At 38.7% G+C, this 22,845-nt stretch overlaps 1 protein-coding gene and 1 pseudogene across 3 annotated transcripts in view; both read left to right on the forward strand.

Annotated features, from left to right (window-relative positions):
- Positions 1–22,845, forward strand: part of MCU (mitochondrial calcium uniporter) — a 212,592-nt gene that overhangs the window by 52,486 nt on the left and 137,261 nt on the right. The gene's annotated exons all lie outside the window — the stretch shown is intronic.
- LOC111183501 (ATP-dependent RNA helicase DDX50-like) overlaps positions 1–22,845 on the forward strand; it is a 95,134-nt pseudogene that overhangs the window by 52,288 nt on the left and 20,001 nt on the right.

Here is a 22,845-nt window from a genome sequence, read left to right on the forward strand (position 1 = left end):
TATGGTATCTAAAAATTAAAACAAACAAACAAATATAACAAAACAGAAACAGACAGATACAGAGAGCAAACCAGTGGTTACCAGAGGGAAGAAGGATGGGGGAGGGGTAAAATAGGTGAAGGGGAGTAAGAGGTAAAAACTATTAGTTATTAAAATAAATAAATTACAAAGATGTAATGGACAGAACAGGGAATATAGTCAATATTTTATAATAACTTTGTATGGAGTATGATCTATAAAAATATCAAATTACTATGTTGTACACCTGAAACTAATATAAGCGTGTGAGTCAACTATACTCCAGTTTTTTAAAAAAAGCACTGGCTTCTCTACACATTAAATGGCTTTAAAACAAGAATGGAGACATGGGTAGAGATTTTAAATGGGTGATTTGTTTTTCTTCAACATGACTGATAGGAGAGTTTCTCCTAAAGTATTAACCCTATGGGTATGGATTAAGTAGAGTTTCAGGTTATTTATAGAATCCCAAGAAGAGAATTTTATTAGCTATAATTCACAAAATAAGTAAGTACAACACATTAGATTAATTAAATTCATTTTTCCTGCCGTTTTTTAAAAAAAAAAACTAGTACAAGGGCTTCACTTCGTAGGACTACTTTGTATGTCTTGGTGATAGGTAGGGTTTGTGAGTTAGGTTTCTAAAGGGAAATAGGTTAAGGGTAGAATGGCCATATAATTTGTTGTCTAAACCTCAGCACCTTTAGGGTGAAAGAAGGTGCTGTTAAAACTTATGTCAGCACAGAAGGTGTTAAACCAGGGCTGTCCCAGGCAGACTAGGACACATGGTCACCTGAGTTAAAGGGCGCTGTTTTAGCTTTGCTACCTTTTCTTTAGGTAATCCTGGTAGGCTGTGGAAAGTGAATTCATGGAAGTTTTCACCATTAATGTCCTGATCTGTGGGTGGGGTCTCCTTCATCTAAGGATTTAGATAACTTTTTATTCAGGGAACACTGAAATTGAGAAGTTGAATGAGAAGGAAAAGATAGAGAATTTTAATTTAACAGACTGGCAGTGTCTCCCATCCCCACAAGAAAGTTTTGCAGGCATGAAACCATTGTGACAGAAAAATGTTTCCTTTAATTGTGCAAAGTTATTGTCTTTAAGTTCCAAATTAACTTCATAAAACAAGTACAAAAAACTGAGCATGTTCTTCCTAAGAAAATTTTGTTGTAAGACATTGATTACATATTTGACTTTTATTGTTCAGTGCCCTTATTTAGGCTTTTTGTTAACCATCTTTGAGGGAGATGTCATAGTATTTATGTGGATGGTCATCTAACTGCATGATGGCCTTTTATATTATGTATAAAAGTATATGATCTATGATTTATATATTTATACGTATTATGTATAAAAGTTATATGATATATGGTGTCGTAAATCTCAGATATATATCTCTCTGGAGGAGAGCTTGATTTTTTTCAGACTTTTAAAGTTTATATATAATAAAATTGGCTTTCTTGGGTATACATTTATATGAATTTTACACACATGGAGATTTTTTTTTTTGCTTTTTATTTTTTATTATTTTTTTTTACATCTTTATTGGAGTATAATTGCTTTACAATGTTGTGTTAGTTTCTGCTTTATAACAAAGTGAATCAGTTATACATATACATATGTTCCCATATCTCTTCCCTCTTGCGTCTCCCTCCCTCCCACCCTCCCTATCCCACCCCTCCAGGCGGTCACAAAGCACCGAGCTGATCACCCTGTGCTATGCGGCTGCTTCCCACTAGCTATCTACCTTACGTTTGGTAGTGTATATAACACATGGAGATTTGTGTAACCACCTCAACAGTCAGAGTGCAAAACAGTTTCATCACCTCTAAAATTCTCTTGTGCTCTCTGTTATACTCAAACCCTCCTCTCATCCCTAATCCCTGGCAACCTTTGATCAGTGTTCTGTTCCTGTACTTTTGCCTTTTGCAGATTTTCATATAAATGGAATAAAATAGTTTGTAACATTTGGAGATTGGCTTCTTTTACTCAGCATAATGCCTTTGAGATTCATCCATGTTGTTCCAGTGGTTCCAACAACATATTCCATGTTGTTCCAATGGTTTGTTCTTTTTTATTGCTGAATAGTATTCAATTGTATGGATGTACCACAGTTTGTCTTCCATTTTTGCGTACCATATCTTTTTCTCCTCTCTGATGACATGGATGTTGTATTTTGGTATTGTCCCACAGATTCCTGAGGCTCTGACCTCCTTTGAGAACATTGCCATTCATCCCTCAGTGTCATTCATTCGGCAAGCAGTTTTTGAACATTATCTATTCACCTATTGATTGTCATACAGCTATTTCCATTTTTTTTCCTCATAAAAATGTGGCTGTGAACATTACTGTACAAGTCTCCTTGGGTACATGTGCCAGGCTGTCTCTGTGGTTTGCCTGTGATTAGGATTGCTGGGATATAGGGTTTACATATTTTTCTTTACAGATGCTGCCCAAAGTGGTTGTAGCAATTTACTTTTTCACCAGCAGTGTTTAAGAGTTTACATTGTTCCATATCCTTTCAACACTTGTTATTGTCAGGCTTTTTATTTTTTGCCTATATGATGTATATGAAATGGAATCTTAAAAGTCTTTTAAATCATTTTCCTGATTACGAGTGAGGTAGAGTATTTTAAAAATATTTGTTAGCTATTCATGTTTTTCCTACTGTGAGTTGCCCATTTATACCTTTAATCCATTTTTTATTTAAAATCAGCTCTCAGGATCAATTTTAAATGCTTTCTGTGTAATTACACTGTTTTAAATGTCATTACATCAGAAAAACCCTTTTAATGGCCTCTGATATGAAATCAGTGGTCCTTAGTTTGTCTTTTCAGATCTTCTGCTTCAGAGATCATTGCTTGGAGCTTCCAGGTTGGTGAACATGTGGACATGCAGGGAAAATGATCTGCCTGGAGAGGCCCTCCTGCCCACACACCTTGCCCTGTGCATCTGTTCCATCTGGCTGTTCCTAAGTTTCTGACTCTCTCTCCAGGTAGATAGTGTCAGAATTAAGTTGAATTCTTGGACACCCTGCTGGTGTTCAAGAATTGCTTGTTGGTGGTGTGGGAAAACCCTCCATGCACATATGTTGGAATTGAGTCCTGGAGCCCAAAATAGTTGTTATGTGTCAGGAAAGGGAAGATGGCACAGGAGAACAATCCCAGATGAGGTTTGGAGCATCTGTGAACCATCAGAGTCAGCCAGCCAGCTCCTCAGAAACCATAACACAGTTTTCATGAAAGAGAGAAAAATTAAAGTGAATAGACTATACCTTGAAGAGTTTCAAAATTTAAATTTGACTTTAAATGGTTTTTAAATACATTTCATATAAATTATGGCCACAGGAGCATAGATCGTCTATCAGATGCAAATCTTCAATAACAACCTCTGTGTCAAAACCTCTGTGTTTCAACTTTAAACACACATCTAGTTAAAAAAAGCAAAACAAAACGTTGCTCATTTCTGCCTTCTGAAAATTTGCACAGTTTTATTATATTTTATGGACTATGTTCTCTGTATAAATTCAAATTGGTGATGCATTTCAGCACCTGAAACGTATTTAGTGTTTTAAAACCAAATCAGCATTTACTTCATCTGTGGACCTCAGGTCTAGATGAGCAGCCATTTTAAACTTGTGATATGTGATATCAGTGTTGCCGTACATTGTTAGCAAAATATTGTGCCAGTGACAACATATTTGTACACTATTTAGCACACGAGTATTTCATTTTGGAATATAATTTTGGAACTATTGTGTTTCTGGCTTCTAGCTAAGTCGTCTTTTAAAACCATTTGAGGTGGTTGTTTTATTTCTTAGGGGTATGTTTATATGTGAGATTAGAGATGTTGTGCTTTAGTAATAATTAATGCACATTAAGTAAAGAAAATAATTCCTCTCTAAATGTGGAAAGTGCACATTAGCAATAGCAGTTCAGTATTACACTTGACGTTTGGCAGCTGTGTTCATCTGCCTGTTCATGACACAGGGAGACTTGTCCTTTGACAGATTATTTTGCTGGATGTCTAGTGTTTCCTTCCCAAATGGAGAAGCTTGAGTCACATGAGTCTGGCCTTGATCTTATTGGAGGTCAGTTTATATATAGTTTGTAGAGCTGCCAAGTAGAAACCAAAGATTACATGAAGTTAATCCCTTGAAATGCCTCATAGGACAAACTTTTTTGCTTCTGTGCTGCTCTGTTGTGCATGATTCTCAGGTAGTAAAGAAGCCTGGGAGAAAGAACAGGGAGGTTTTTTGTTGTTTGCAGTTTGGAGGTTTGTCCTGCCCCAAGGAAGGCAGTGCATTTTAGGAAAAATAACAGTGAATTTAGCCTATTTATTGCTCCACTTCTGGCTTTATCTTTTATTTCATATGTTTAGGTGATTGCTCAGACTTTCCTCATTTATTAAATGGAGGTGTCCCGTGCCCTGAGTAACCCTGAGAGATGTGAGGATAGGCATATTTGAAGCTCTACTTTTACTGCCCTTGTGGGATAGCATGCGCCACATGAAATGCTACTAAACAAGCCAAAAGAATGCAGCAGGTATTGGCAAACAGATTGTATTGCTGATGAAGCTGATTATCCCAACTGTCAATACTTATGCTTCCAGAAGTTTCCAAATTATGATTACCTTTTGATTGAGCCATTTGTGTGTAGTACCTGTAGCAGGTACTGTAATAAGATTCCAAAGAATTAAAAGGTGATGCAATTCATAAGGCTTGCATTAGAATGTTTCTATTCTTGAGAAGCACTTTCACTTTTCTTTTGTCGTTCATTGAAATAACTAAAACAGGGATTTTTTTTTTTCCTCACTGGACATTCTACTTTCTTTTTTTTTAAACTTTTTATTTTATATTTGAGTATAGCCAATTAACAATGTTGTGATAGTTTCAGGTGCACAGCAAAGCGACTCAGCCATACATATGCATAAAACAGGAATTTTTATACCTATTTGTATGACATAGTATTGGCAGAAATAATTATTTCCATATGTATATCATTTTATAATAGAAAAAATCTTTTTCATACATTATCTCACAGGAAACTCACAGAGGTTAAATGATTTACTGAGGACATAACACTATTTAGTGACAGATTCAGATTTGAATACAGAGCTTCTTGGTCTCTGTCCTATCAAAATGTGTCTTGATGGGGAGAATAATCCACAGTAAATATAGAATGTGCTTTTTGTTAGAGTGCCAAGAAGATACAGGCATAAAGTTGGGAAAACATTCTTTTCGTTCTTTAATACTGTATCAGCAAATGTGTAGCAAGCATTCTGGTGGTGGGATAAGATCTGATAGCAATCTTAGGTCTTTTATTTTGCGTTTTTCCTGCTGTATGGTCACAGTAAGCATCATTCAGTTGCAGAATTGGAGACCTGTTAAATCCACTGGTTTGTAGGCCTGTGGTGTATATGTTCCTTGTAGCTGAATTATGGCTTCTGTGAGACTATAAGCTTGGAATTTATGGTAATAGAAGCTTTAAATATCCCAAACATTGCCATAGGGGTGGAAGGAGCTCTTTTCTTAAGGGACCAGGATCAAATATCTATTTTGAAGTTGAAATGAATCAACAGGCAGTTTCTAAGGAACACTGTTTCCAAGTTCAGAGAAACTGCAGCTTTGCCACTATGTGTAAATCTGGTGATTTATGTGTGTCACGTGGATATAAAACACAGTCTTTCCTATTGAGAGGTTCTAATATTAAGCAAGAAGGTTTAGTGTTCCTTGAGATGATTTTTCCTTTTTTTTTAAGAAATTATCTCAAACCTGATAGATTGTAGGATTTGTGGGTTTTTTTTTTGGACTGGATACCACTTAGTCTTAGACCCCTTAAATTTGTATTGTTTACAGAGCTCTCTAATGAGTTAATTTTCCTCTCACAATTTAAAATGACCCATGAGCATGATTATTCTCCCTAAAAAAAGTAATACGCCAAACATGAATATATGGTGTAAAACTGTTAAATAAATTGTCAATTCTAACAGCAACAATATTGTTTAACGTTCATCGTGCATTTACTAAGCACTAGGTACCAAGAAATTTCTGTATTTGCTAATGCTTTAGATAAAAATTATAAGTAAACATGAAGTAGTTTATAAAATGCTTTCTTATTGTCACAATTCAACATTCATGGAAATGGCTTACGAAGTAGATGGTATTCATTTTAACAGATGAGGACTCTGAGGCTCAAGAGAGGTGTGATACTACACATGGTTGTTATAATTTATTGGTTACAATTTATTGACCACTTATTCAGTGCCTGGCACTGTACTACACACTTTACTTGCATCATTTTATGTAATCCTCAAAACCTCACTATGAGGGAAGTACTATTTTCAAACACTTTCCACAAAAGGAAACTGAGGTTTAGAGTGGTTAAGTAACTTGCCCCAGATTACCTAACTAGTAGTAAGTACTGGAGTAGGAAGTCACCACTAGCTTATGAGACACTTTTTGTTTGTTTGTTTGTTTTTTTGCGGTACGCGGGCCTCTCACTGTTGCGGCCTCTCCCGTTGCGGAACACAGGCTCCGGACGCGCAGGCTCAGCGGCCATGGCTCACGGGCCCAGCCGCTCCGCGGCATGTGGGACCTTCCCGAACCGGGGCACGAACCCGCGTCTCCTGCATCGGCAGGCGGACTCTCAACCACTGCGCCACCAGGGAAGCCCTATGAGACACTTTTCAAATAGAAAAAGGCACCCCCTGTGGTGAACCAGTAAAATAACTGAAACTTCTTCTGGGCTGCCACAGTAGTCTAGTCAGCAGCTTAGGGCCTGGGTTAGGTGCCACCTCTTCTAGAAAATGGAGCTTCCCTTCAAAGGTGGATGGCTTGGTGCACTGAACATGGGCAGAATTTCATCCCCATTTTGCTTTCTTGATCAGGTGCCTTTGTTCTATGCATAAACTTTATCACCCTACACAGTGGTCTCAAAGCCAGGATTTCAATCTATTGGGTTGGCCAAATAGTTCGTTCGGGTTTTTCCGTTAAATGTTATGGAACGAAATTTTTGGCCAACCTAACGTGTCTATCTGACTCCAGAGCCTGTAGTCTGTTTAATAGCATACTGCCAATTAATTGCAAAGTTACCTTCAAACCAGTTTTTCTGACCATAAACACTTTACTCTTTCTGTTGTATACCATGCAGGTTGGCTGACTTACAAATGACACTGGAGTTCCCATACTATGCTATGCCCATTGCCCAGATTCACAGGCATTGTTTGTTGGTGTGATGGTAAAGACTTCTGAGGGTTTAGCAGGGAAGAGCTAAAGAGTTATAACCCACATGTCTCATAACAAAGTGTGACTTATACTGAATTCCTGGCTTCACCACCTGCTTAGCTGTATGACCTTGACCGTGTTAGGGAAGAAATATAGTATAATGGTTAAGAGCACGGACTCTGGACTCTGACTACCTGGGATCAGATTCTAGCTGTTACTTACTATGTGAACTTGGGAAATTTACTTTATATCTTTAAGCTTTGTCTATAATTTTAGAGGTGGAGTGGGGAACAATAGTTCCCATCCCAATGAGTTGTGAGAATTACTGTATGAGTTAAATATATAAAGTACTTAGAACAATGCCTGACACATAAATATAATAAGTACTATTTAAGTGTTAGTTTATATTTTGTTGTTATTGTTATTAGTATTACATCATTATGAGTTTGTGTCTATAAGTAAAAGCAGTTTGATTTGCTGAAACATCAATGATCATCTAAATATGGTCTCTTGGGGGAATTCCCTGGCGGTCCAGTGGTTAGGACTCTGTGCTTCCACTGCAGGGGGCATGGGTTCGATCCCTGGTCAGGGAACTAAGATCCTGCATGCTGCGTGGCGTGGCCAAAAAAACCCCAAAAACAAAACAAAAATACATATGGTCTCTTGCGACTTTTCCATGCCAAACAGGAGTTTTCAAAGATTGTGTCAAAGTACTTGCTTTAGGGATACTAGCCCAATTCCTAAAAGAGGTTTGCATAGCCATATAGTATTCTCCATTCATTTTTTTCTGGAATAAATAATGTCTGTGCTATGTTGTGCTTTAAAAATTGCAGTTTTAGTAGATTGCTCTAGGTTATAGCCACTAACAATTACTCATACATAAAAAATTTCTTTTGGATCATTAGCCAGTTTGGGGAGCCTTTCTGAAGAAACTTCATAATTCAGTGGAGGTTTTTAGAGGTTATAATAGCATTATCATCATTTGCTGTATTCATTGTCGGTATACTTAGCTGTTTTTTTTTTTTTTTTTTTTTTTTGGCGGTACGCGGGCCTCTCACTGTTGTGGCCTCTCCCGTTGCGGAGCACAGGCTCTGGATGCGCAGGCTCAGCGGCCATGACTCACAGGCCCAGCTGCTCCGTGGCATGTGGGATCTTCCCGGACTGGGGCACGAACCCGTGTCCCCTGCATCGGCAGGCGGACTCTCAACCACTGCACCACTAGGGAAGCCCTAGCTGTTTGTTTTTTGTTTGGTTGTTTTTGGTTTTGTTTTTTGGCAGTGCCGTGTGGCATGTGAGAGCCTAGTTCGCTTATCAGGGGTTGAACCTGCACCCCCTGTATTGGAAGCACGGAGTCTTAACCACTGGACTGCCAGGGAAGTCCCCCTTACCTGTTTTTAATGGTACTTTTGCTGTATTCAAAGAGTAGCTCAACCATAGAGACTCCCTGGTTGACATTACTTTGGCATACCCAGCATAATACCTGAGAAGGTTTTGCCATCCATTTTGTTTGCTGACCTTCGCCGTCTGCCTTTTCTCCCCTCTCCACTCTCCATCCTTATTTCAGCATGTGTCCTGAGAAATTTTGATCTCAGAATCCATAAATTCAAGCTTAAGATTTTTTTTTTTTCGGTACGCGGGCGTCTCACTGTTGTGGCCTCTCCCGTTGCAGAGCACAGGCTCCGGACGCGCAGGCTCAGTGGCCATGGCTCACGGGCCCAGCCGCTTCACAGCATGTGGGATCTTCCCGGACCAGGGCACGAACCTGTGTTCCCTGCATCGGCAGGCAGACTCTCAACCACTGCGCCACCAGGGAAGCCCCAAGCTTAGGATTTTTACTGAGGAATTACATTCAGTATTAAAGCACAGAGTATGTGAAAAAGCTAATTAACATTTCAAAAAGCAATAAATGATACAAATTGCCAGTAAGTGGTTTTATCAGTCAAAATCTCACTAGGAAGACAAACCATCTCAGCGATTCTCAGGTATTTACAACACAAGGAATTTTATGCAGGAAAATTGTAACACAGGTAATGACGGAGCTGAGAACCAAATAAGAGATGGTGAAATAATCTAGAGATTAGCAACAAGAAGTCACTACTAGGAGGGACCTTCAAGATGGTGGAGGAGTAAGATTTGGAGATCACTTTCCTCCCCACAAATACATCAAAAATTCATCTACATATGGAACAACTCCTACAGAACACCTACTGAATGCTGGCAGGAGACCTCAGACTTCCCAAAAGGCAAGAAACTCCCCATGTACCTGGGTAGGGCAAAAGAAGAGAAAAACAGACAAAAGAATAGGGATGGGACCTGCACCTCTGGGAGGAAGCTGTGAAGGAGGAAAAGTGTCCACACACTAGGAAGCCCCTTCACTGGCAGAGACGGGGTGGGCGGGGAGGGGCAGCTTCAGAGCCATGGAGGAGAGCACAGCAACAGGGGTGCAGAGGGCAAAGTGGAGAGATTCCCACACAGAGGATCGGTGCCAACAGGCACTCACCAGCCCGAGAGGCTTGTCTGCTCACCTGCCGGGGTGCATGGGAGCTGGGAGCTGAGGCTCGGGCTTCGGAGGTCAGATACCAGGGAGAGGACTGGGGTTGGCTGCGTGAACACAGCCTGAAGGGGGCTAGTGTGCCACAGCTACCCGGGAGGGAGTCCAGGAAAAAGTCTGGAACTGCCTAAGAGGCAAGGGACCATTGTTTCAGGGTGCACGAGGAGAGGGGAATCAGAGCACCGCCTAAACGAGCTCCAGAGATGGCTGTGAGCTGTGGCTATCAGTGCAGACACCAGAGATGGGCATGAGACACTAAGGCTGCTGCTGCAGCCACCAAGAAGCCTGTGTGCAAGCACAGGTCACTATCCACACTTCCCCTCCCGGGAGCCTGCGCAGCCTGCCACTGCCAGGGTCCCGTGATCCAGGGACAATTTCCCCTGAGAGAACACACGGCGCGCCTTAGGCTATTGCAACGTCATGATGGCCTCTGCGGCCGCAGGCTCACCCCATGCTCGGTACCCCTGCCTCTCCCCGGCCTGAGTGAGCCAGAGCCCCCCAATCAGCTGCTCCTTTAACCCCGTCCTGTCTGGGCAGGAACAGACGCCCTCAGGCGACCTACACACAGAGGCGGGGCTCAATCCAAAGCTGAACCCCAGGAGGTGTGCGAACAAAGAAGAGAAAGGGAAATTTCTCCCAGCAGCCTCAGCAGCAGTGGATTAAATCTCCAAAATCAACTTGATGTACCTGCATCTGTGGAACCTGAATAGATAATGAATCATCCCAAAATTGAGGCAGTGGACTTTGGGAGCAACTGTGGACTTGGTGTTTGCTTTCTGCATCTAATTTGTTTCTGGTTTTATGTTTATTTTAGTTTAGTATTTAGAGCTTATTATCATTGGTAGATTGTTTATTGATGTGGTTGCTCTCTTCCTTTTTATATATATATAAATATGTTTTTTCCTTTTTGTCTTTTTTTGAGTGTGTATGTATATGCTTCTTTGTGTGATTCTTTCTATATAGCTTTGCTTTTACCATTTGTCCTAGGGTTCTGTCTGTCCTTTTTTTTTCTTCGTATAGTTTTTTAGCAGTTGTTATCATTGGTAGATTTGTTTTTTGGTTTGGTTGCTCTCTTCTTTCTTTTGTTTTTTTTTATTACTTAAAAATTTTCTTTATTTTTAATAATATTTTCTTTCATTTTTAAAAATAACTTTATTTTATATTTTTCTTTCTTTCTTTCTTTTTCTTCTCCCTTTTCTTCTGAGCCGAGTGGCTGACAGGGTCTTGGTGCTCTGGCAGGGTGTCAGACCTGTGCCTCTGAGGTGGGAGAGCTGAGTTCAGGACATTGGTCCACCAGAGACCTCCTGGCTCCATGTAATATCAAACGGTGAAAGCTCTCCCAGAGATCTCCGTCTCAATGCTAAGACCTAGCTCCACTCAAAGACCAGCAAGCTACAGTGCTGGACACCCAGTGCCAAACAACTAGCAAGACAGGAACACAAACCCACCCATTAGCAGAGAGGCAACCTAAAATCATAATAAGTTCACAGACACCCCAAAACACACCACTGGATGTGGTCCTGCCCACCAGAAAGACAAGATCCAGCCTCATCCACCAGAACACAGGCACCAGTCCCCTCCACCAGGAAGCCTACACAACCCACTGACCCAACCTTACCCACTAGGGGCAGACACCAAAAACAATGGGAACTACAAACCTGCAGCCTGCAAAAAGGAGATGCCAAACACAGTAAATTAAGCAAAATGAGAAGACAGAGAAATACACAGCAGATGAAGGGGCAAGGTAAAAACCCACTAGACCAAACAAATGAAGAGGAAATAGGCAGCCTACCTGAAAAAGAATTCAGAATAATGATAGTAAAGATGATCCCAAATCTTGGAAATAGAATGGAGAAAATACAAGAAACGTTTAACAAGGACCTAGAAGAACTAAAGAGCAAACAAACAATGATGAACAACACAAAAAATGAAATGAAAAATTCTCTAGAAGGAATCAATAGCAGAAAAACTGAGGCAGAAGAACGGATAACTGACCTGGGAGATAAAATAGTGGAAATAGCTACCACAGAGCACAATAAAGAAAAAAGAATGAAAAGAATTGAGAACAGTCTCAGAGACCTCTGGGACAACGTTAAATGCACCAACATTCAAATTATAGGGATTCCAGAAGAAGAAGAGAAAAAAAAGGGACTGAGAAAATATTTGAAGAGATTATAGTGGAAAACTTCCCTAATATTGGAAAGGAAATAGTCAAGTCCAGGAAGTGCAGAGTCCCATACAGGATAAAGCCAAGTAGAAACACGCCAAGACACATATTAATCAAACTATCAAAAATTAAATACAAAGAAAACATATTAAAAGCAGCAAGGAAAAAACAACAAATAACATACAAGGGAATCTCCATAAGGTTAACAGCTGATCTTACAGCAGAAACTCTGCAAGCCAGAAGGGAGTGGCAGACATAATTAAAGTGATGAAAGGGAAAAACCTACAACCAAGCTTACTCTACCAGCAAGGATGTCATTCAGATTCGACAGAGAAATTAAAACCTTTACAGGCAAGCAAAAGCTAAGAGAATTCAGCACCACCAAACCAGCTTTACAACAAATGCTAAAGGAACTTCTCTAGGCAGGAAACACAAGAGAAGGAAAAGACCTACAATAAAAAAACCCAAACAATTAAGGAAATGGTAATAGGAACACACTTATCGATAATTACCTTAAATGTAAATGGATTAAGTGCTCCAACCAAAAGACACAGACTGGCTGAATGGATACAAAAACAAGACCCATATATATGCTGTCTACAAGAGACCCACTTTAGACCTAGGGACACATACAGACTGAAGGTGAGGGCATGGAAAAAGATATGCCATGCAAATGGAAATCAAAAGAAAACTGGCAGAGCAATTCTCATATCAGACAAAATAGACTTTAAAATAAAGACTATTACAAGAGACAAAGAAGGACACTACATAATGATCAACGGATCAATCTAAGAAGAAGATATAACAATTATAAATATTTATGCACCCAACATAAGAGCACCTCAATACATGGGGCAAATGCTAACAACCATAAAAGGGGAAAATAGATAAGGAAACACAAGCTTTAAATGACACATTAAACAAGATGGACTTAATTGATATTTATAGGACATTCCATCCAAAAACAACAGAATACACATTTTTCTCAAGTGCTCAAGGAACATTCTCCAGGATAGATCATATCTTGGGTCACAAACAAGCCTTGGTATTTTAAGAAAATTGAAATCGTATCAAGTATCTTTTTTGACAACAACGCTATGAGACTAGATATCAATTACAGGAAAAAATCTGTAAAAAATACAAACACATGCAAGCTAAACAATACACTACTAAATAACCAAGAGATCACTGAAGAAATCAAAAAATACCTACAAACAAATGCAGCAAAGGCAGTTTTAAGAGGGAAGTTTATAGCAATACAACCCTTCCTCAAGAAACAAGAAACGTCTCAAGTAACCTAACCTTACACCTAAAGCAATTAGAGAAAGAAGAACGAAAAACCCCCAAAGTTAGCAGAAGGAAAGAAATCATAAAGATCAGGTCAGAAATAAATGAAAAAGAAATGAAGGAAACGATAGCAAAGATCAATAAAACTAAAATCTGGTTCTTTGAGAAGATAAACAAAATTGATAAACCATTAGCCAGACTCATCAAGAAAAAAAGGGAGAAGACTCAAATCAATAGAATTAGAAATGAAAAAGAAGTAACAACTGACACTGCAGAAATACAAAGGTTCATGAGAGTTTACTACAAGAAACTACATGTCAATAAAATAGGCAACCTGGAAGAAATGGACAAATTCTTAGAAGAGCACCGCCTTCTGAGACTGAACCAGGAAGATATAGAAAATATAAACAGACCAATCACAAGCCCTAAAATTGAAACTGTGATTAAAAATCTTCCAACAAACAAAAGCCCAGGACCAGATAGCTTCACAGGTGAATTCTATCAAACATTTAGAGAAGAGCTAACACCTATCTTTCTCAAACTCTTCCAAAATATAGCAGAGGGAGGAACACTCCCAAACTCATTCTACGAGGCCACCATCACCCTGGTACCAAAACCACACAAAGATGTCACAAAAAAAGAAAACTACAGGCCAATATTACTGATGAATGTAAATGCCAAAATCCTCAACAAAATACTAGCAAACAGAATCCAACAGCACATTGAAGGGATCATACACCATGATCAAGTGGGGTTTATCCCAGGATTGCAAGCATTCTTCAATATATGCAAATCAATCAATGTGATACACCATATTAACAAACTGAAGGGGAAAAGCCTATGATCATCTCAGTAGATGCGGAAAAAGCTTTTGACAGAATTCAACATCCGTTTATGATAAAAACCCTCCAGAAAGTAGGCATAGAGGGAACTTACCTCAACATAGTAAAGGTCGTATATGACAAACTACAGCCAGGGTCATTCTCAGTGGTGAAAAACTGAAACCATTTCCACTAAGGTCAGGAACAAGACAAGGTTGCCCACTCTCACCACTATTATTCAACATAGTTTTGGAAGTTTTAGCCACAGCAATCAGAGAAGAAAAAGAAATGAATACAAATCAGACAAGCAGAAGTAAATCTGTCACTGTTTGCAGATGACATGATACTATATGTAGAGAATCCTACAGATGCTACCAGAAAACTACTAGAGCTAATCAATAAATTTGGTAAAGTAGCAAGATACAAAATCAATGCACAGAAATCTCTTGCATTCCTATACACTAATGAGGAACAATCTGAAAGAGAAATTAAGGAAACACTCCCATTTGCTGTTGCAACAAAAAGAGTAAAATACCTAGGAATAAACCTACCTAAGGAGACAAAAGACCTGTATGCAGAAAACTATAAGACACTGATGAAAGAAGTTAAAGATGATACAAAGAGATGGAGAGATATATCATGTTCTTGGATTGGAAGAATCAACATTGTGAAAATGACTATACTACCCAAAGCAATCTAAAGATCCAATGCAATCTCTGTCAAACTACCAATAGGATTTTTCACAGAACTAGAACAAAAAAATTTCACAATTTGTACGGAAACACAAAAGACCCCGAATGGCCAAAGCAATCTTGAGAAAGAACAACAGAACTGGAAGAATCAGGCTCCCTGACTTCAGGCTATATTACAAAGCTACACTAATCAAGATAGTATGGTACTGGCACAAGAACAGAAATATAGATCAGTGGAACAAGATAGAAAGCCCAGAGATAAACCCATGCACATATGATCACCTTATCTTTGACAAAGGAGGCAAGAATATACAATGGAGAAAAGACAGCCGCTTCAATAAGTGGTGCTGGGAAAACTGGACAGCTACATGTAAAAGAATGAAATTAGAACACTCCCTAACACCATACACAAAAATAAACTCAAAATGGATTAAAAACATAAATGTAAGGCCAGACACTATAAAACCCTTAGAGGAAAACATAAGCAGAACACTCTATGACATAAATCACAGCTAGATCCTTTTTGACCAACCTCCTAGAGAAATGGAAATACAAACAAAAATGAACAAATGGGACCTAATGAAACTTCAAAGCTTTTGCACAGCAAAGGAAACCATAAACAAGACGAAAAGACAACATTCAGAATGGGGGAAAATATTTGCAAATGAAGCAACTGAGAAAGGATTCATCTCCAAAATATACAAGTAGCTCATGCAGCTCAATATCAAAAAAACAAACAACCCAATCCCAAAATGGGCAGAAGACCTAAAAAGACATTTCTCCAAAGAAGATATTCAGATTGCCAGCAAACACATGAAAGGATGCTCAATATCACTAATGATCAGAGAAATCCAAATCAAAACTATAATGAGGTATCACCTCACACCAGTCAGAATGGTCATCATCAAAAAATCTACAAACAATAAATACTGGAGAGGGTGTGGAGATAAGGGAATCCTCTTTCACTGTTGGTGGTAATGTAAATTGATACAGCCACTATGGAGAACAGTATGGAGGTTCCTCAAAGAACTAAAAATAGAACTACCATGCGACTCAGCAATCCCACACTGGGCATATACCCTGAGAAAACCACAATTCAAAAAGAGTCATGTACCACAATGTTCACTGCAGCTCTATTTACAGTAGCCAGGACATGGAAGCAGCCTAAGTGTCCATTGACAGAGGAATGGATAAAGAAGTTATGGCACACATATACAATGGAATATTAGCCATAAAAAGAAACGAAATTGAGTTATTTGTAGTGAGGTGGATGGACCTAGATAGAGTCTGTCATACAGAGTGAAGTAAGTCAGAAAGAGAAAAACAAATACCATATTCTAACACATATATATGGAATCAAAAAGAAAAAAAGTGTTCTGAAGAACCTAGGGGCAGGACAGGAATAAAGATGCAGACGTAGGGAATGGACTTGAGGACACGGGAAGGGGGAAGGGTAAGCTGGGACGAAGTGAGAGTGTAGCATTGATATATATACACTACCAAGTGTAAAATAGATAGCTAGTGGGAAGCAGCTGCATGGCACAGGGAGATCAGCTGTGTTCTTTGTGACCACCTAGAGGGGCTGGATAGGGAGGGTGGGGGGGAGACGCAAGAGGGAGGAGATATGGGGATATATGTATATGTATAGCTTATTCACTTTTTTATACAGCCGAAACTATCACACCATTGTAAATCAATTATACTCCAATAAAGATGTTAGAACAAAAAAAGTCACTACTACCACCACCACCCCTTCCATCTGAAGAAACTCAGGGAGGTACAACATTATTGCACAGAGTACAAACATCATTTCAGGAAAAAAAAAGAAAGAATTTTTAATTTGGTTAGGTAGAGAGAAGTACAATATGATTCAACTCTATTACTCTTTCCCCTGCTCCCCAGAAGCACAGAAAGCCCTGTAAAAATTGCTATTTTTGAAGAGGAAGCTTCTCACTTTTTCTAGGAGGTGCCAGCCTGCATGTCAATGCTAAAGGGTAAAAGTATTTTTAAAAAGCCATAAAAATTGTAATCACATCACCTCATTTTATGGGTTTTTAAAAAATCTCTAAAAAGAGGGAAGGAACTTAATGCATAGCCAAAGTAGTGTGAGGAGTGATACCGATCACATATAAGCCAGTGTTTTTCCCTACTAAAGAAGTGCATACCCCCACCCCATGAGAATGTTCTTTGAAGTAACCTTTATGCTGTATCATGACCAAAGGTATGGTCTATTATTTGATTCTCAAAGAGATGGTTTATAAAATCTCTGCCACTCAGAGGAAGTGAAATATAGTTATTAAAGTAATACATTCCTGTTTTCTGCAAGCATGAATAGGCAACTTTTAGCTTCTGGAAATAATTATCTAACTCCAACTTGCCCGTGGGTGGATTAGCATCCTTGATGAGTGTTGGTCAAGAAAGAAGCCAATGACTTTGCTGAATGTGCCAGTTTTTTGGCTTTCTCTAAAAGAAGAAATCACAAAACCATAAGGCTAATTAAACTGATTTTCGTGGCTCTGTTTAATCTATTTCCTTGGCTTTGAGAACTTCATTTTTTTCAACTCTTCTGTTTCTTTAATATTACTTAAAATTTCTGTTGAAAGAATTTTAAGACAGATTTTAGAAGTAATGTGAGAGAGGACAATGATAAAACTTTTAGAACTAGAAGTTTGAAAAATGCAATGTTATTTAATAGGATGAGCTTCAAAGTTAAAAGGCTCAAATTCTATTTGTAATTCTGCCTCTATTCAGTTGTATTGTTAATGTTACATTCCTTAACCTTTCCATGTCTGTTCCTCGAGTCTGCATGTAGGATAATAGTATTTCTATTCATTGCAGAAACTTTGCATGAGGTTTGAATGAGGTCTGTAAAATTTGCTTTAAAATAAAAGCCCCTCAGTACAAAAATACAGTAATACTCTTTGTTATGGACTGAATGTTTGTGTCCTCCCAAAATTCGTACGTTGGAGCTCTGACCTCTAATGTGACTGTATTTGGAGTCAGGGCCTGTGGGGAGGCGATAAAAATTAAATGAAGTCATAAGGGTCGGGCCTCAATCCAGCAGGGCTGGCACCCTTATAAGAAGTGGAAGGAACGCTAGAACTCACAGCATGAGGATGGCTGTCTACAGGAAGAAAGTTACCACCAGAAACCAACCCCGTCAGACCTTTATCTGGGACTTCTAGCCTCCAGAACTGTGAAAAATAAGCCTTTTGTTTAAGCCACCCAGTCTGTGGTATTTTTATTATGGCAGCCCATGTAGATTAAGATACCCCTGACATTACATTATCTTTAAATCCTACAAAACTTTTAAATCTTCATTCAAGAAATGGCTCGCTGAAAAACCTGGTTTTAACACTTAAAAGTCACACTTTAAGAGAAAGGAATACTACTAACACAACATTGTAAATCAACTATCCTTCAATAAAATATATTTTAAAAGAGAAAGAAAGGAATATTTAATGAGTACTTACTTAGCACCAGACATTGTTTTAGGTGCATTTTAAAAAATGTATTTAATAATTTAACCCTCAGAAGAACTGTAGGTGGTAGATATTTTTGTCCCTATTTTACAGATAAGGCAACTAAGACTTACCCAAGGTTGTATAGTTAGTTAAGTGATAGGAATGAGATTCAGAGTCCCTCTGAAGCTTTTAAATTACACTCTAATTCCTTCTGTGTTTCTACTACTGTACTGCACTCAGTAGAATGCCAGGCAGGGTGCAAAGACCAGAAACTTAGTGAAGTGACTTACGATCGCAGAGCTAATTAGAGAAGTGAAGATCAATATTGCTCACGTTTTGCACTCCATTTTTAAGCCTGTGTAAGTGCTAACCATTAGTCATGAGAAATATCAGAAGATGTTGAACAAAATGAGTTGCATATGGAACCAATCTTAAACCATAAAATGAGCCTGAAATTTAGAATCTTTCTACTTTTTGTCTCTCAAAGAATGGAAGTAACAGTTGATAAGAAAGATGGATAGTAGTGACATATGATGTACTGACCTGTCTTCATCCTAGAAAACAGATTCTAAGGTACAAAGAAGATGAAGTTATGGCTAGATACCTTTTCTCACTTTCAAATGATGGTACTTTTTGGTATTTTATGATAACCACTGCCATACCTTCATGGGTACCTGTCACTCTGAAAACTCTTTGTCAAGTGTGAAGGTTGACTTTTCCCAAATTCCATTTTTGATTAGTAGAATGAGCTATATAGGTATTGATCTGAAAAGTTCACTTCTTTTTACTCTTTAATTGACTTTGGATTTGAATTCCCAACTCCACGACTTTTGAGCTGTATAATTAATCTTGGGCAAGATACTTAATACCTCTGAGCTCCCACCCCCAACCCATTGGGGGTAATAGAATCACATTCAAAGGGTCATTGTGAAGATTAAGAATGCTTCGGACTTCCCTGGGGGTCCAGTGGTTAAGAATCCGTCTTGCAATGCAGTGGGTATCGGTTCGATCCCTGGTCAGGGAACTAAGATCCCACATGCCACCTGGCAACTGAGCCCACATGGCACAGCTAATGAGCCTGCGTGCCACAGCTAGAGAGAAGCCTGCGTACTGCAACGAAGAGCCCGCATGCCACAACGAAAGATCCCGCGTGTCACAACTAAGACCCGATGCAGCCAAAAAATAAATAAAAATTTTTAATAAAAGAATGCTTGTGAAACAATTACCACAAGGTGGGCACATATTATGGCCTCAGAAATGTTAGCTGATCTCATTGTGAACTACGGTATTGACCATGCCTCTGAAGATGGGAAAATAACATCAATTTTAGAGGGTTATAAAATGGTACTTAGTACCTTCTGAATATTTCTAAAACCTTGATTCAGGAGATGAACTTCCAGTACTAATTTATTTTGTTAGATACTCAGGATACCTAAATTAAAAACACTGTGGATAAATAAAATACAGTTGACTCTTGAACAAGTTGGGGTTAGGGCCGCTGATCCTCTATGCAGTGGAAAATCACCGTATAACTTAGTAGTTAGTTAGCCTTCCATGTACGCAGTTCCTTTTTATCTGTGGTTCTGCATCCTCGGATTCAACTAATCTTGGATAGGGTAGTACTGTAGTATTTACTACTGAAAAAATTCCACGTGTAAGTGGACCTGTGCAGTTCAAACTCATGTTGTTTAAGGGTTAACTGTAGTTCTTAATGGATATTGGGATAGATAGAACTAAAAATATGTTCCTAATGACAATATATATGATTTTAAAAATATTGATATAGGTGGTAGGACAGGAACATGGATAAAAAAAGCTACATACCTTAAGTTCCATGAGAAGACTGTGTCATAGTGAGTGAGTACTTACCTGTTAATAAAAGGAGACAAGTCAAAAGAAGTAAACAAGTATTAATAGATCTCTGTGCCTGAAATGACTGGTGAGGAATGAAAGCAGTTCATGTTGCCAGTTCTGAATTGAAGAAAAATGTTTTAATTATAGTAGTAGGATCTTTGTAATTAAATAATGCACATGTATCAGTTCTAAAATACTACTGAGCATCTCTATAGACAAGAACAGTGCTAGGTTACTGGGAATACAATTTAAAGTAAGATAGAGTTCCCACCCTCAAGCAGACACAGACAGTAATAGAAAAAGCCCCTAAGTATATTAGATTTTATTGCTGCAGTAAGAAATTACTGTAAACTTAGTGGCTTAAAAGAGCATAAATTTATTAGCTTCAGTTCTGTAGGTCAGAAATCTTATGTGGATCTCACTGGGTTAAAATCAGGGTGTCAGCAGGGCTGTGTTCCTTTCTGGACACTTTACAGGAGAATTCATTTCCTTGCCTTTTCTAGTTTCTAGAAGCCACCCATGTTCTTTGGCTCATAATCCTTTCCTCCATCTTCAAAACCAGCAGCAATGGGGGTCCAGTTCTTTTCACACTGCCATCTCTTTGGGTCTCTGTAGCTGGGAATGGTGTTCTGATTATAAGGACTCATGTGATTAGATTGGGCCCACCTGGATAATCCTGGATGATTATTTATTTTTAACATCTTTATTGGAGTGTAATTGCTTTACAATGGTGTGTTAGTTTCTGCTTTATAACAAAGTGAATCAGCTATACATATCGTATATCCCCATATCTCCTCCCTCTTGTGTCTCCCTCCCATCCTCCCTATCCCACCCCTCTAGGTGGTCACAAAGCACTGAGCTGATCTCCCTGTGCTAGGCAGCTGCTTCCCACTAGCTATCTATTTTACATTTGGTAGTCTATATATGTCAATGTTACTCTCTCACTTCATCCCGGCTTACCCTTCCCCGTCCATGTGTCCTCAAGTCCATTCTCTATGTCTGTGTCTTTATTCCTGTCCTGCCCCTAGGTTCATCAGGACCAATTTTTCAAATACTTTAGCAAAAACCAGTAGATGTGAAAGTGTTACTCAAGAGATTGTTCCTTTGGGGGGGGGGTTGGGGGAACTCTTCTAAAGCACCTGGCCTTGATTCTGTGGCTTCTGTTCCTTTTTAAATCAATTGTTTTGAGGTATAATTTACTATGCAATGAACTAAGCCTAAGTGTACAATTACTGAGTTTTGACAAGCATATAAATCTATGTAACCACCACCACAGTCACATAGAATATTTCCATTGCTCCAGAAGTTCCTTGTGCCTCTTTGCATTTAATTTCTTTCTGTTTCTGGCCACAGAACGGCAGTTAACCTGCTTCTGACATTACAGATTAGTTATAGATTCTGTATTAAAAAGTATTATTTTTTTGAAATTCGGATTATTTTATGTTTTTTAAAACTATTTTAATGGATTACGTTGGTTTAGAACTTCAGGGGTTTCCAAATTAAAACAGTTTTCCTTCTGCTGTTTATGCTGGTCCTCTCAGCACTGAGGTTTCCTAGGAAAGATATTACCTGCAATTTACAGATAAGAAAACTGAGACATAGTTATAGAGACCCAGAGTTAGTATAGGATAGTGTGAATTTTTGCTTGTTGAAAAAGGAGCTCAGTTGGAAGTTTTATGAAGGGAATGAAAATATCTATTTTGATTTGACTGTGTCTGTGCATTTTTGTTTCAAATCAGTTCTTTTTACCTCTTTTGTCTCTAGCACATTAAGTTCTGATTTTTTTAGTTAAGTTATTTTATTTATTTTTGGCTGCATTGGGTCTTCGTTGCTGCATGTGGGCTTTCTCTAGTTCAGGCAAGCGGGGGCTACTCTTTGTTGCGGTGCTCAGGCTTCTCATTTGTGGTGGCTTCTTGTTGCGGAGCACAGGCTCTAGGCGTGCGGGCTTCAGTAGTTGCAGCACGCAGGCTCAGTAGTTGTGGCTCGCAGGCTCTAGAGTGCAAGCTCAGTAGCTGTGGCACATGGGCTCAGTTGCTTGGCAGCATGTGGGATCTTCCTGGACCAGGGCTCGAACCTGTGTCCCCTGCATTGGCAGGCGGATTCTTAACCACTGCTCCTCCAGGAAAGTCCCAGTTCTGATAAATTTATAAAGAATGAAAATAAGCGTTTAGGATTTGTGCTGAGTCTCTCCCCCTCCCCCACTTTTTAAGTGACTTTGATCAAATCACCAAGTTTCTGAAGTTTAGTTTTCTTATCTGCAAAATGAAAATTAAAATTCAGAGTTGTCATAGGAATTAAAACAAAGTGTATGAATGGACAGAAGTCTATTTAATTTTGGGAGAGATTGTACTGGTTGTTTTGTCTTCTCCTTGTTAGGTTCTTTTAATTTAGGCACATGCTAGATGATCAGATCAACTTAAAAAAACAACCTCTAAGGGAACATAGAGAATGCTAAGACTCTTAAAATGACATGTACTATCTGTTAGAGTGAAAATTTTCTAAGGGGAAAGAAGAAGATTGGAAATAAAGAGTAGTCAATTTTTGATCCTGAGAAGAAAACAAGAAAAAAAATGACTTATAATTTTCTTTTTTAAAATTGCATTTATTTCTGCTCAAAATAAAATTACCATAGAATCTTTCATACATTCTATCTTTGGAATCCTAGAATCCTCTTAAATGAAACTACTTGACTCTGATGTCATTTTGGTATTATAAAAATTCACCCCTCTTGCCCAGGTTGCAAGATAGACATGTTGTCTTTAA

This window comes from Delphinapterus leucas, chromosome 16, assembly GCF_059928025.1.
Source record: "Delphinapterus leucas isolate spDelLeu-1000000601 "Yukka" chromosome 16, BTC_Dleu_Yukka2, whole genome shotgun sequence".
Classification (NCBI taxonomy): domain Eukaryota; kingdom Metazoa; phylum Chordata; class Mammalia; order Artiodactyla; family Monodontidae; genus Delphinapterus; species Delphinapterus leucas.